The sequence below is a fragment of the Protopterus annectens genome, chromosome 1.part1 (genome assembly GCF_019279795.1).
Source record: "Protopterus annectens isolate FY-2018-M chromosome 1.part1, PAN1.0, whole genome shotgun sequence".
NCBI classification, from domain to species: Eukaryota; Metazoa; Chordata; order Ceratodontiformes; family Protopteridae; genus Protopterus; species Protopterus annectens.
In genome coordinates, this window is record NC_056726.1 from 123380970 (window position 1) to 123397299 (window position 16330).

Genomic DNA, 16330 nt, shown 5'->3' on the forward strand with positions numbered 1-16330 from the left:
TATGGTTTGTGATGTAAAATGCTTGCAACTAGGATCGTGTCGCTGCTGTTTCTTTTCATTTATATAAATGCATGATTGCTTATGTCATAAGTGACGATTTAATAAAAATGTTTCATGTTTAAAAAAAGGAGGCAGGAATTGAATTATTTTGTAATGTTGCTTAGGTTATATGATATATAGCAATATATATGAAGCATAATGTTTGTTAATTTTAACTTGTTAACACAGTTTGATTACTTTTATGTAAATATAAATGTACCCATGTCACAAATGATAATTCAATAAAGGTGTTTAAAAAAAGAATGTGTCTTTGAGGTATGGATCCCATTTCTCCCATGTTTGTGGTTTATATACCTATGCATGTATTACATGACCACATTAATCTTTTCCTGTGGTACTGCTGTTTGGCACTGTGCTGGGTTGTTTGCATTGCAGTTGCAGGGTTGGAGGTTTTAGTCTCTCCTCTGCTTGCCTGATCTTGGATTTGATCATCTTTGCTGTTGTTTGGCTTATGCTTGCACTGTTGACAGCCTGGTGGATGATTGTATTTACTTTTTGTTGTGTACTGCAATGTCAGTACTCCCCATTTAGTGTTCTCCGACATACAGCTTCCATCGGTCATATTTATTCAGGTCTGCCTGCCATACATTTTGCAACATCTCAGCACTAATATGTACATTGGTACATATGTATATTGCATTGTACCACAGCTAGTATGCATCCCTATACTGTTTGTCATTTTTCCTTCACTCATGTTGTTTAGTTTATATGCGTGTTGTCTGTGTACCGTATCTATCCTTCATGTGTATTTCTGTGTTTTGTCCATTATTTCTTGTGATATTTATAATACTGTTTATATTTGTTCTTTTGCCTACCTCCTCTTTCTGTGTCTTCTTCATTCATTTCATTCTACAAAAAACAAAAACATGGGGCCTATTCTGAAAAAAAAATGCCCATACCTCTCTGACTCCCCCCAACCTTAATATTTCATTATGCCTCTTCACTGTCACTCCATATCAGCTTTTCTATCACCCCATTTTCTTGGGGGTGTGAATCTTTCTTGTGTTCTCCACATATTTCCCACACCGATGGTTAGCTACTGTTAGCCATGGTGAAGTGTTCATGATTGCCCTTCACTTTACTTGATTAAGATTCTGCAAATTATGAAGGCATGATGGTTGCATTTATATATGTTCTCATACGTCTCATGATGATATCCATGTCTGTGGATATTTCTCACTTTTCAGACATAATAACTGATGCACAGTTGTCTTTATTTAGTACTTTCCATATATTACTGACATTTCTGCAGGGCTTGAATGTTTTCTATAGATGTGCATTGATAATGCAGATACATATATTACTTTATGAACGAGTTTTCCTTGAATACTTATTTGCCAGGAATGATTGTGGTTTAGCTGACATCACTGGTTATAGCTGCCATGTGCTGAGGTATTCTCGTAGACTGAGGCATATTCGCATATTACTTGGTTAGACACAAATCTTGCATGGAACTTGACAGATTGTGTCAAGTTTGGTGAAGTTTATGAAATCTACCCCACATAGTCATGAGAGACAACAGTACAAAGTGTAAAAGAAAGAAAGATGATGCTTTACAATACAATTTTAAACAACAGCGCAATACAATGTAATTCTGTAATTATATAACACTGACATGATGATTCTGTTATTATACTAAGTTGCAAGAAAACATGAGATATATGAAACAAGATGCAAAAACAATAAAAATTAGTATTCATTATAGTTTATAAACTATTGAAAAACTGCTCAGGTGCAGGTTGGCAGGCTGACAGAAGGAAAAGAGGGGTTGAAGTGAGATATGCAAAAAAACAGAAAAATGCAGGAAAGATAAGTTAAAAAATACAGTGAGGGAAGGGGAAACATTTATGTTAGAGACAGTAACTGTTATAGGTGAGAGGAAGAGGACAAGAATCAAGTTTGGTACAGTGTGTAGTGTCTAACTAATAGAATCTCCTGCCTGAAGGACGCTATCCTGAAAAACTGTACCCCACAAATAATCTACCTGAAGTCTGACCTACAATTGGCTAATGTTAATACCTTAAACTGTAATGTAATCCCATGTACTGTTTACTGCTTACCTGGGTCTAAAGCACCTTTAGTCTGTCCCCCATAGTAATTTGGCTTCCTCTCTGTTTTTAAACAAACTAGCTTGCCCCTGGCATTCTACAACATTATTTCTTAACTAAAATTAAACCCTGAATATAGTAATAGCATACTGGTCTCCCACATAAAGCCTTGAAAATTATATTCTAAACCCTTAACCTACAGCTAGCAAATACCCTGTAAGAGTATAAAACACTGTCTAAAACATAGTGTATAGCTTAGGGTATAAAATAGTTTAGAAATACAAGTTAAAAATTCAGTTTCAAAATACAGCCATTAAATTAACACAAAATACATTGTCCATGTTGGTGTGAACGACCTGAGACGTACCTCCCTGGACTACATGAAAAGAGACATGGAAGAGCTCTCTGATCTTTGTAGCCCAGGCAGGTATAACCATATCCCTGAGTAGCATTCTGCCATCACCCAGAATGATACCGCAGTACAAGGACAAAATGATTGACATCAACAATTGGCTAAGCTTCTGGTGTCATTCTAAAGGGATCCAGTATCTGTCTGCGTGGGATGATATGGTCGACAGACTACGATGCTTTGCCAGAGATGGCCTGCACCTGTCACCACTGGGATTCCGGATACTGGCTAAGGTTCTTGCTGCCCTTATAGTGCCTTTTCTAGGCAAGATTTAAATAACAAATTCACCACCATAACAAGAACAGGCAAGCAAAAACTGAGGGTGATGCTACTCAATGCTGGAAGTCTAAATCTCAAAATGCACTCACTCGAGGCACTCCTTAAAATGGAGAACATTGATATCTGTGCAGTGACTGAGACCTGGTTCAAGGCTCCAGAGAGCACCCCTGCACTACCAGGCTATAACTCATACCACAGTTTTCGGCCATGTAACATGGACCTGAACACAAAAGGTGGAGGTGTGTCCATATTCATTAAGGATATCCACAGCTCCAGGCTAGTTGCTCAGCATAATGAAGCCAAGGTTATCCAAGTGCAACTAACTCTGGGCAAAACTGCAATCCAAATTGTAGCTTGCTACAGATCCCCCAACATGCCCCAGGATTACCACTCCTCTTTCCTTGATGTACTGGAAAATATTAGGGTTCAACCAAATACCCTAATAATGGGTGATTTCAAATACCCCACCATTAACTGGGAAAACTACTCATGTACCAACTCATTCGTGCAACACTTTCTGGAATTCATAAACTCCAATGGCCTGAATCAAATTATCCACACCCCCATCAGGGGCAACAATATTCGAGATCTAGTCATTACCAATATGAGTGACAGGTGTTCCACACCTGAAGTCAATGCCTCATTGGTCCGATCCAGCCATAAGCTAATTACCCTAAATATCCACATCCTGCCCCCCAACCCCCATTAAGGAAACCACGGTAAAAAAATTCTCCAAAGTCAGCTTCATGCTTTTTAAGACAGAAGTGGTGAACTTCATGACACCCATGGTGATGGACAATACAGTTATGACTACTGAATCCTACACAATTGCACTTTATAAGCACTTACACGAATGCATGGATCGTGCTATCCCAAACAGAACCAAGATGCTATCCTCCAAAAAAAAGGAAGCCAATCTGGTGGTCCCCCGCCATAAACAAACTGTACAACAGAAGGAAAAAATGTTGCAAAAGAGAGTAAAATCCCATGAGTGGAGGAGCTCCCTGGTCAGCCTCAGTAAGAAGCTGTGATCCCTGATAAAATCCTCCAAAGCTAGTTACAAAAACAAAATTGTCACTGATTCTAAAGAAAACTACAAAGCATTCTATAGCTATGTCAATAATCTCAATGGCAACACTCAGATCTGCTCTGAGTTACAGCACAATGGCACTAAATATACAGACTCAACTGATATTGCCAACATCCTGGCAGATAGGTTCAGTGCTAACTTTACCCCGCTCTCACCCCCTAAAGAGCCCATCTCTATACCGGAAGAATGCAAAGTTCCTGTAATCATGGCTGCACAGGTAAAAATCACACTCTCCAAAGCCAAGAACACAGCATCCATGGGACCAAACAACATCCCAGGCTGCATTCTACATGAACTACAGAATGAACTGGCAGCCCACCTAAGTACCATGTTCAATCATAGCCTCACCTCAGGCTTTGTGCCCGCTGAATGTCACACAGCGACGGTTAACCCATTCCACAAGGGGGGAGCCATCACGGACCCCAGAAACTACCACCCCATTAGCCTGCCGAGCCTGGTCTGCAAGGCCATGGAACATATCATCATGGAACTTATAAACAAAGACATTGGTAATCTCCAAACTCTGGACCTCACCCAGTTCAGGTTTGTAAAAGGCAGATCATGTCTCCTAAACCTGATAGACTTCTTTGAAGCAGCCATCAAAGCCATAGACCAGGGTAAGGCGGTTCACACAGCCTATCCAGATCTTGCCAAGACTTTCAACACCATCCCCCATTCTGGAATTATAGATAAACTCACTAAACTAGGTATAAATCCCTATGTCACAAGATGGGTTGCCAATCGGCTCACTGACAGAACCCACACTGTGAATGTAGCAGGCTCCAAATCCGACTTCAGACCAGTGACAAGTGGAGTACCACAGGGTTCAGTCCTGGGACCTTTCCTGTTTGGTATCTACTTCTCTGAAGTACAGGCTAACAGAAGGACTTTGGCTAATGAAGTTCGCAGATGACTACAAACTAGGAGCCATAATCGAAACTCCTAATGATTGTGGACATCATACAAAAGGGCCTCGCTGAGACAGATGCCTGGTGTCAAAGCCATGGCCTCAAGCTCAATGCCAAAAAGTGCATTGTCATCCCCTTTGGTAAAAACTCTGTACCCATGAACTACAACATAGGCGGCAGTATACTTAACACCGAAAGTGTGATAAGAGACCTTGGGACACAGGTGGACAGTAGTCTCTCCTTTGATAATTACATTGCCACAGTAGTCAAGAAATCCTTCTACGTGGCACACCTAATCACAAAAGGTTTCTTATCCAGAAAAAAAAGAGGTCATTGTTCCCCTATACTCATCACACATTAGACCCATTATAGAGTACAATGCCTCTTTTGGTATGTACCTCACAAGACATCTACAACAACTGGAAAGGCCACAGAAATACCTCACAAAGAGGATTACTGGCCTCAAACAGATGCCCTACACAGTCTGTCTCAAACAACTACAGCTTTTCTTCCATCGCATATCACCTACTCAGAGGTGATCTCTGCCTAACATACAAAGCTATGTTAAACCCAGAGCTGCTGGACATGCTCCACTTAAAGAAATCCCAATCCCTCCAAGCTACATGCTCTAGGGACCTAAACCTTGTCACCACAATAAACAGAACATGCCAGAGGGATAAATTCTTGTCCCAGAGACTTCCCATACTCTGGAATAAACTACCTATCTATATCAAACAAAGCTCCTCATTAGCACTTAGAAAAATCTTGACAATTGGATGGGAAATAGGAAATTCACCCTGGGGATCACTTCTGTGGCACTGCTCGACAGTGGCACAGGAAAATAATTTTCTTGGGTGGCAAAAGCCAGGGTACTTTTTTGGCTGGGCTTGTAAAGGCCCTAGGGCCGATAGCCTAATACCTACCTATGAACCTATACATACCTTATGGCTCCAGGAAGCCTAAGAAAACACTTGTAGTCAGTGCTAGCCCTGCTCCGTTCACCCTCGCTCCGCTCTGGCTTGCTCAGCACGCCTCCCTGCCCCCAATTCCCACCCATCCCAAGTACCTCTAAATTTATAGTTACTTAACTACACCCTCTGCTATAACACCATATCAGCTTTCACCTAACATACTCTTTCCACCCTGTTATAACATCCTATCAGCTTCCACTTAATATATTCTCTCCAGCCACTTTATTACCTCTAAGTTTGCCATCAGATCTTCTGCTGTTGTGCCATACAAACAACAGAGCCTAAATACTATATTCCTTCTCTCATAATGCTACACTACTCTTTACTTCCCATTCTGCTGGCCACTTACATACTCGCCTTGTATGAAAACTAGTTTCTCACTGAGCATCAGTACCCAAAAGGCCATACTATCACGCCAGCTGTAAAGCATCCCACCTTCAGCCATGCTAATAATAATGGGTCCAACTCAATATCTTGTTCACACTTTCAGCATACCAACCCCTGGTACATTAGCCCTAGATCTAGACAATACTATAAACTTTTAAACAAACCCCTTAAGCTTTTCACTAAGTATAGACCTAGCCTAATACTCAAGGGTGATATTCACCCCGACCCTGGCCCATCTACTTCTGATAAATGCACCCCCTCTGCTTGTAACTTAAGTCAGAAAACTATATTTAATAGACCAAATAACTCTGTCCTGGCCTGTCACCACAATATTAGAAGCATTAATAACAAGGTACATGAACTGCATGCACTCCTGGTTGTCCATTCCCCCGAAATTCCCTTTTTATCAGAAACCTGGTTAAAACCTAACTCTACTGACAATGAAGTGTTACCACTTGGGTATAACATACACAGGCTGGACCATGGTTCCAGAAAGGGGGGTGGAGTAGCTATACTCTACAAATCTGAGTTGAATGTGATCATAGATGTTACTCAACCACCTCAAATTAAGAATTCTGAAATTCTTGCCACTAGATTGCAACTTAACCAAAGTAAGTGCATCAACATAATTTGCATGTATATTCCCCTGGATAAAAATATAGCCACACTTGAAGGCACCCTACACTGACTATCATGTTATTACCCCCAAGAAACCCTACTACTTGGAGATTTTAACATAGACTGGGGCACCTGCTCCTCAGAATCCCCAACTACTCACCTTAACCTGCATGCATTTGCACATCTCATAGCCACCCCTACCAGGCTAGGTAAACCCAACCAAAAAGAAAGCATACTCAACTGGGTGCTCATAAATAGTAACCCCCAACTGTATGCCACTGGTAGTCTCCCCAATGACTTAAGTGATCACAGTCTCACTTATATAGTTAAGCAAAAAGCCATTAATCCCCAACAACCCTTACTCAGAAAAGTCAGAAACAAAAAAAGACTTTTACCCTGCCAAACAGGAACTTAACTCCTGTAACTGGTCTATTCTAAAATACATCCCCTGAGAGGAGGCAGTTGCATATTTTAACAACAAATTTCTTGAAATCCTTGATTTGCATGCACCTGCCCGTTCAAAGAGAACAAAAGCAAAAACTGCGCCATGGCTCTCTAAAGAGTCTAGACTAAAAATTACCAGTTAAAACAAATTTTGAGCTCTATGGCACTCCACCAAAGACCCCCATGATCATGTTAAATACAAGTAAGCTAGGAATGAAACTAAACAATCCATTTTACAAGACAAAAAACAATACTACTGTAATTTACAGACAGCAAACCAGAACAATCCTCAGAAGTTCTGGGCAGGTCTGTATAATCTACTTTACTCTGGAAAAATGTCTACCCCTATCCCTGCTGCTACCATTGATAAACCCCCCGAGGATGTTTCAGACAGTTTTAACCATTTCTTTACTGAGACAATTCAAGCCCTAGCTAGCCAATTACCTCCTAGCTCCCCTGGCCCTGATAGTACCATCCCTAGGAACCTACTCGTGTTCAGTTTCCAACCAATGTCCACATCACTTATAGTACTTTGATCAAAAAATTAAAACCCACCACACTCTCCGCTGATCAACTCCCTGCCGAGTACCTTCAAAAATCAGCTGATGCTATTGCCTACCCAGTATCAATACTAATTAATCATACCATAGCAGAGTCTAAAATTCCCACTATTTGGAAAACATCTTACGTAATCCCACAACATAAAGAAGGCTCCTCCACTGAATTCTCCAATTATAGACCAATAGCAATACTTTATCCACTTGCAAAGATTATGGAAAAATGTATACACAAACAACTCATGCACCACCTAATCCAGAATCACCTCATGGCAGACACCCAACATGGCTTCCATCCACACCAAAGCACTACTTTAGCTCTACTAGCTTTTACCAATACCACAAACAATAACCGCAACAATAATCACATATCCTCAGCCCTCTTCTTGGATCTCTCTATGGCAATGGACATGGCTGACCTGATCATATGCTCAGGAGATACTGCTTTAGGTGGGTTTTAAATGAGTATAGGTTGCTGCTTTGTTTCACAGAGTGAGGAATGGACTTCCGTGCTTCTGAAACACAATTTGAGAAAAGTGAGTTAACTGCTGTGTTATAGGATTTAGAAATAACAAGCACCGACTTGTCCTCAGATCTGGGTTCCCTATATGGAGAGCAGGGCTGCATAATAGTTTGTAGAACAGGACATTTAACTACTTGTTATATATGTTTGTAGGTTATAACCACTGTGTCAAGGTTACATGCAGAGGGGGCTCTAACGAGTGGAGATGTTTTCATAATAGATAGTGGTGAGTTTTTGAGTGAGGAGATAGTAACACATTTAGCAACATTGTTATAGCATTGCTCTTTTTTGAGTAGTAATATAGTTTGAAGATAGATGAATATTGAGGAGGCATATAGAAGGAATAACACGAAGATTGTGGCTATGCATTTCTTTGCTCTTTCAATAAGATAGGGCTTGACCCTATATGGTAAGCCAAGTTTTTGATGGGTTTGCTTTATTGTTTGGATAATGTGACAATCAAATTTCATTTTGTTATCTATTGTGACCCCCAGAAAATTAGTATGTGATACCTGCTCTAATTTGATCGTATTGACTTTGATTTATTTTACTGTTGTGTTGTATTTTGGTATTTTAGTATTGCTTTTGCTATACATTAATTAGGCAGGTTTAGTTGGAAGGGACTGAAAAGTGGCCTTAGCAAAATGTGCAATAATTTAATCATGTAACAGGCATAATCAATTATAGGCCCGGTGAGGTTATTCATTGCTTCTTAGTGCTTGAACATTTAGAAAATATTGCAATAAGATACCTGCATGCTTGTGTGTCTCATTTGGCATTTATCATCTTCTAGTTCACCATCTCCATTAAGGGAAAGGTGACTACTTCTAGTTATTTATATGCAAGCCTGTCTAATTAGCTGAAGCACAATCTCATCACTCATGCACGGGTGAGTCAGTGTGTGTTCTACAGAGATATACTGTAATTTTTATCACTGTGGCCCTGCATCAGACTGGAAAATGTAAGGAAAATAAGCAAAGATAGCAACTTTTTTCATGTTCTAGCTAAGGAATCTACAGCAATTGCACTTTACCTAACCTTGGCTTCAGCAATAACCATTTTGTTTCATAAACTCACTTTAGAGGTTAGTTACCATTCTATGATCAGATTATTTTGAGATTCTGAACTATTTACTGGAATTTTGTAAAATGCTGTCTGCTTTCTTTCACGAGTGTGTGTGTGTGTGTGTGTGTGTGTGTGTGTGTGTGTGTGTGTGTGTGTGTGTGTGTGTGTGTGTATGTGTGCACGTGTGTGTGCGTGTGTATATGTATACATGGGTCCCTTTTAGATGATCTAGTTTTCACATGACTGAGTTTTTGAAATCCTGAAGCTTTTGAATGCAGATCACTGTACAGTGAGGATTGGGATCTTTACCATTTTCCCTACTGTAGTGTGATCTTTGAGTTAGTATATATAATTTGCAGGGGTTGTGGGGGGAAATGGGGGCCTGTCCCCTGAAAAAAACATAAAAGGTAGATTTTTGTGGGTTTTTTTTTTTTGGAAGTTTGAGTTTTCAGAAACTCGATCATATGGTCTCCACCATATAAATTTCAAGTTTCTGAAAACTTGATCTTCTGAAATAGACCCATATGTATGTATGTGTATATATATATATATATATATATAGAAGAAGAACTCCCAGTAAAGTACTGTGTTATAGAAAAAGACAAATGTCAAACAGAAGCAACACAGTCAACACAGCCATGGTGTACTCAAACAACAACAAAATAAAAACAGAGGTTACTGCAATAAAACATCAAATGAACTCCAGTTTTAATGAAAAACAATAAAACCAGATAAGCTCTTTCAGATCAAACTGATCCTTCCACAGATCAATTTTAAAAAAAACAAAGATACACTTGAAATAATAAGTTGTAGCCAATCCACATGAATGACAAGACCAACTCCATTCTCAATGTACCAATTATAGCAAAAATGGCAACTGCCAATCAGAGATGTCTTCTTAATCTCCAACCATTCAGGGCAGGTTTCAATTAATTCAGTAATACTATCCACATCAGCTCCTCTAGAACTAGTTTTTACAATCTGCAGTACTCTAAAGTGGAAACTATGTAACTATGTCCTGCATTCTTTTGAACATTTTGTACTAGAGGATTTTTATAATCAACTAGTCTTAAGTCGCTGGCATGCTTCGAGACCCTCTCCTTCAACAGTCTTGTTGTTTTCCCCACATAAAAACTACTGCAGAAATCACATGCAGCCAAATAAACCACATTGTGTGTAGTACAGTCAGCACAGAAGTTAAAATGCTAAGTCCTTCCACTAGCTGGATGTGTATAACTATCAATGGTGTTGATGTATTTACAGTTAGTACATCTCTGACAAGGATAAGTCCCTTTTTGATTGGAAGAGATACCCCCTCAATTGATCAGAGCTTTACAGAGTAATTGTTTTAAATTTTGATTGTTCCTTAAGGTAAACCTTGGTGTGTTCTCTGCTATTTTCCTCAGCTTCTCATCTGATGTTAATATTTTCCAAGTTATTTTTTATAATATTAGAAATGTATTACATATCATTCGCATATGCCAAAATCATTCTCTAACACTGCCTCTCTTTCCATGGCACTTAATAACTTCATCCTCCGAATCTTCTCTTAACAGGTATGGACTCCCTTCCTCTCTTCTCTTACTCATAATCAGTTCTTGTATTTGTCCAACTTCTTGGAGAGCATACCCTCTCTGTATAAATTGTTCTCCCATAATGTGTATTGCTGTCTGAAAATCCTGATCTCTGGTGTGAAGTCTGGACATTCTTAGGAACTGCCACTTTAAGATGTTAACATGAATATGCTTCAGATGCATACAAAATCTTGATAGGATGCTTTTCTTCTAGCAATCTTCCCTAAAAAAAGTCTAGTATGCATTGTTCCATCTGCCTCCTGTGTCACCCAAATATTCAAAAAATCTATGGGGGCGATATTGTACTTTAACCTTCATTAAGATTTTCTTCAGTTGCTTCTGCTGTACAAAAATAGAGGCCGGTTCAGTAATCTAGTTTGCACCCAGCATTATAGGGTGCATAGGAGGATTTGTAGGATCTTTATGGATCTTGGGTAGTCCCTTAAAAATTGGAATGTGGGGGTGTATGACATGGACATAGTCATATAATGCTTGCATAATAACAGCATTTTCCTTCAATTCACATAGAAAGTATCTTACTGAGACCTTTATATGCTCTGCTTGAACCTTTGTCTTCTTCTTCTTTCGGCTGCTCCCGTTAGGGGTCACGACAGTGGATCATCTGTTTCCATTTCTTCCTGTCCTCTGCATCTTGCTCTGTCACACCAACCACCTACATGTCCTCTCTCACCATATCCATAAACCTTATTTTAGGTCTTCCTCTTTTCCTGTTACCTGGCAGCTTCATCCTTACCATTTTTATTCCAATATACTATGTATCCCTCCACAGCACATGTCCAAACCAACATAATCTTGCCTCTCTGGCTTTGTCTCCAAACCTTCCAACCTGGGCTGACCCTCTAATATACTTATTCCTAATTCTGTCCACCCTCGTCACACCCAGTGCAAGTCTTAACATCTTTAACTCTGCCACGCCCAGCTCTAACTCCTGCCTTTTTGTCAGTGCCACTGTCTCAAACTCATATAATATAGCTGGTCTCACTACCTTCTTGTAGGCCTTCCCTTTCACTCTTACTGATACTCGTCTGTCACAAATCACTCCTGACACTCATCTCCACTCACTCCATCCTGTCTGTACTCTCTTCTTCACCTCTCTTCCATACTCTCCCTTACTCTGAACTGTTGATCCCAGGTATCCACCTTCACCACCTCTACTCCCTGCATCCTCACCATTCCTCTATCCTCCCTCTCATTCACACAAATATATTCTATCTTAGTCCTGCTAACCATCACTCCTCTTCTCTCTAGAGTATATCTCCACCTCTCCATGGTCTACTCCACATTTTCCCTACTCTCACTACAAATCACAATATCATATGCAAACATCATAGTCCATGGGGACTCCTGTCGGATCTCGTCTGTCAACCTGTCACCATTGCAAATAAGAAAGGACTCAGAGCTGATCCTTGATGTAATCCCACCTCCACCTTAAACGCACTCCACTTGACCCTTTGCAATAGGCTTATATGCTCCATCATCCTCTAACAGTCTCTGTATGCCTTGTCGATAATATTCCCTGTTCATTAATTTGACTCCTCCCCCTTTATCCCTGGGCCCTATAACACGATCCATATTCATCTGTATCTCTCTAAAAGCTCTTGTTTCATCTTTGCTAATATTATAAAAGCAGTGCCATTTATCTAATAAATATTGTGAGATTCTCGTTCACACACATTAATAAAAGTATCCACAGTGGCTCAGTTGTGTAGAATATACAAACTAGGTCTCCTAAAAACGGCATTCTCATCCATGACCTCTCATTTATATACAGTCTTCACCATAACGTCTCTGCCAAACATTTTTAAACTAAGTATAATGTCATTCAGGGCAGAACCTTTAGCTGGAACAAAATGCAGGCGCTTACACAGTATCCTAAAGTGACTCTCATTCAATTAAAAATCAGGTAAGTTAAAGACTGTCTCATTAATCATCGTTGCACCTGTTTCTCCTCTATAAATATCCTTCTTCTTTCTCTTCCCATTTAAAGACCTTGTTTCTCACTTTTTCCACATCTCCCTTTTTTGTAGAGGCAGTGCTGGAAAAAATAAAGGATTCAAAGATTAACTTTTTGGTCATCTCCTAACAAGTTATGTCCCATCTCTTCATTCTGCATAGTGGAACCCGTATTTTCAGGGTACAATGTATCTCGCTGTAGTTGAGAATGAATAATATTTGTATTGGGGTTACCTGGAGTGGGGATGTCTAATTGCTCATCAGCAACTGGGGGGTCCATGGCCGTATTCCCTGACTTGAACAGTGAATTTTAACTAGGGCAAACCAGAGGTTGGCCACCATCTAGAATTTGCCCTTTTTCCCACTGCAGTGCGATCTCAGAGTTGGCATACTTAGTTAAGGGGGTGTGGACAACCGCTTGCCTGCCCTACTTGAAATTTGCCATTCGATGAAGAGCAGCTTCTCTGAATAGGTGTTTGACAATTGGCTATTCGCTGCTAAATATATTTAGGTTGAAAAGTTAATTTTATTTCTGGATGGCCTAGTGAACTCTTTCCCGAGGAAAGAATTCACTTATATGACCATTCACGATTATGAAACTTCAATGCTTAGGTGTCGATCATTCAGCATTCAACAACCTAAGCTGTCGAAGAAATAATATAGACCCTAAGTTCTACAGATGGGTGGTCTGAAACCAAAGGATCATAACAAGAAGACTCAAGACACACCTTTGGAATGACTAGAAGTCCTGTCTGGCAGAGTGTAAAACCTGAGTCAGAGTATATGGCACCACCAACTCCTTAAAGTACTTAGGATCCAAGCCATGAATGGACAGATGCAGTAAAACCAAGACCTTGTCAATAATTATGTATCAAAGAGGCAGGCAATGAAGGTTGTATAAAACAGGTAATATGATTTAATGATTTGTACTAGTAGGTAATCTGGAAGTAATGTTCTGTACCATCAATAAATAGTTTAATACATTTTTAGAAGGTCCAAAGTAAAGAGCTTTGAAATAATCCAACCTGGAGATAAGGCTGTAGAATGGGACTGAGAGATTAGCTTAAGATAGAAATTGCTTTTTAAATGAAAATAGGATGATTTTGCAGCTGCTGGCATTTGGTCACGAAGTGCAAACCTGTGATCCAGGATAATACTGAGATTTTGCACCTTCTCAACAAATTCAAGCTAATTTGTACAAAAAGCCTCTGTTTTGGAGGGTTTTAGTTTCAATCACTTACATAAAAGCCAAGCTTGGATGGCTTCAAGATCATCAGCCAGGGAGTACACATTTGGCATCTCATTATGATTCTTTCCTTGATAAGATCTGCTATTGGCAGTATATAAACTATGAACAAATAAACAAATAAGATAGAGACCGTTGGGGATCCACATTCCAATGGACAGGATAAGAATGAATATCATCAAGAGCATACTTTCTAAGAAAAGACAAGGAGATAAGATATAGGCCACACTAAAATCATGGATAAGAGATCAGGTAAGATTGCAACTGCTTAATCAAAGAGCTATGGTCAACGAATCAAATGCTGCCAAGAGTGCAAGCTATAGGTCCCCCTTTATGACCCAGGAAACCCATACCATGCATTTAAACTTCCTCGAACCTATTACCATATTCATGGGCAACTTTAATTACCCCACTATTAACTAGCAATCATATATGACACCAAACATACAGGCACAGAGATTCATGGATTTTGTAAACACAAGCTTCCTGGACTAGTTTGTCACTACACCTACCAAGGGTGCAACCATTCTGGATCTGGTCCTCACTAATATGGGAGAGTACTGCTCACCCCCCTGCTGTAATGTCATCCCTGGTGAGGTCAGACCACAATATGGTCTTCCTTAAAGAAAAAAATAAAACTTGGAACCCCAGCTAACCATGGAATATTCAGGAACTACCCTAAGGCTAACTTCTTACTTTTAAGTGATAATCTGGCAAAAATTAAAGCCCAATATACCCTGAGAACACTACTGCCTATGTGGAATGAATCACAGAAACCCTACGCAAGCATGTTAATAATTGCATAGAGGCAGGTCTACCCACCAGGAAGAAGTAAACCAGCCTGGTTAAATCACAACATCAGCAGACTGTATACAGAAAGAAGAAAATGATGGCAAAAGTTAGAAGGTGCACCACCTAGCTGTATAAAAGCACTCTCAACAAACTACACAAGCAACTCAGTGAATAATTGAAGTCTACCAAAGCCAAATTTGAGATAAATTTGGTCTTCCAGGCAAAAGACAACCACAAGGCATTCTTTAAATATGCCCACAGCCTCAAAGGCAATACTCAATTATGTGCAAAGATCATTGTTAATGCAGCCACCTATACTGAGCCAGAAGATATAGCAAACATACTGGCCAACAAATTCAGCTGCAGCTTTACCCCCCCCCCATCAACCTTCCCTCAGGAAATACCATCAAATATAACTCCCACAGCTATCACTAGGGAACAGATAATGCCCTCTCTAATACCAAGAACACTGCATCAATGGGCCTAAACAATATCCCAGGATGCCTTCTAAATAGCATGAAACATGACTCAGCAGGCCCTCTGGAATTGTCTAACTGTAGCCTCCAAACCAGCTTCACGCCTCATGAATGGAGAACAGCAACAATTATTCCTGTGCACAAAGGTGGGATATCTACAGACCCATAAATCTAACTGATCTCATATGCAAAGGCATGCAAAGAATTATCATGAAAATGATCAGTAATGGTATAGAAAGCCTCCAGACACTGGAAACCACCCAATTTGGTTTCATCAAGGGAATGTCATGTCTACTGAACCTGCCAGACTTCTTTGAGAAAGTCAACAAAGGAATGGATGAGGACAAAATGGTTCACACTGCCTTCCTTGACCTGGCCAAGTCTTTTGATGCAATACCCTATGCAGGCATTGTTGACAAACTCAAGAGGTTAGGTATAAACCCTTATGTCACCTGGAGGATAACCAGCTGTCTCACAGACAGGGCTCAGAAAATTAGAACTGGGGAGTCCACCTCTACAAATAGGCCAATCAGAAGCAGAGTACTTAAGGGACAGGTCCTGGGACCACTCTTTTTTGGCAATTACTTTTCGGAAGTCAAGGCCAATGTCAATGGCCTCTGCAGATGATTGAAAATTAGGATCTGTCATTGAATCCCCCACATGAGCAGATGTTCTCCTGGAAGGACTAACACAACCAAGTAACTGGTGTTAGAGCCATGGACTAAAACTAAAAGCCAAGAAATTCATAATAGTATCCTTTGAGAAGTCATCAACCTCTGGTAACTATCATATTGACAACACACTCCTAAGAGTTGACCAAGTAGTCAGGGACTTAGGGGCACACACAGACAGTAATCTAGCTCTTGACCATCACATGTCTACAGTAGTGAGGAAATCATTCTAGCATGT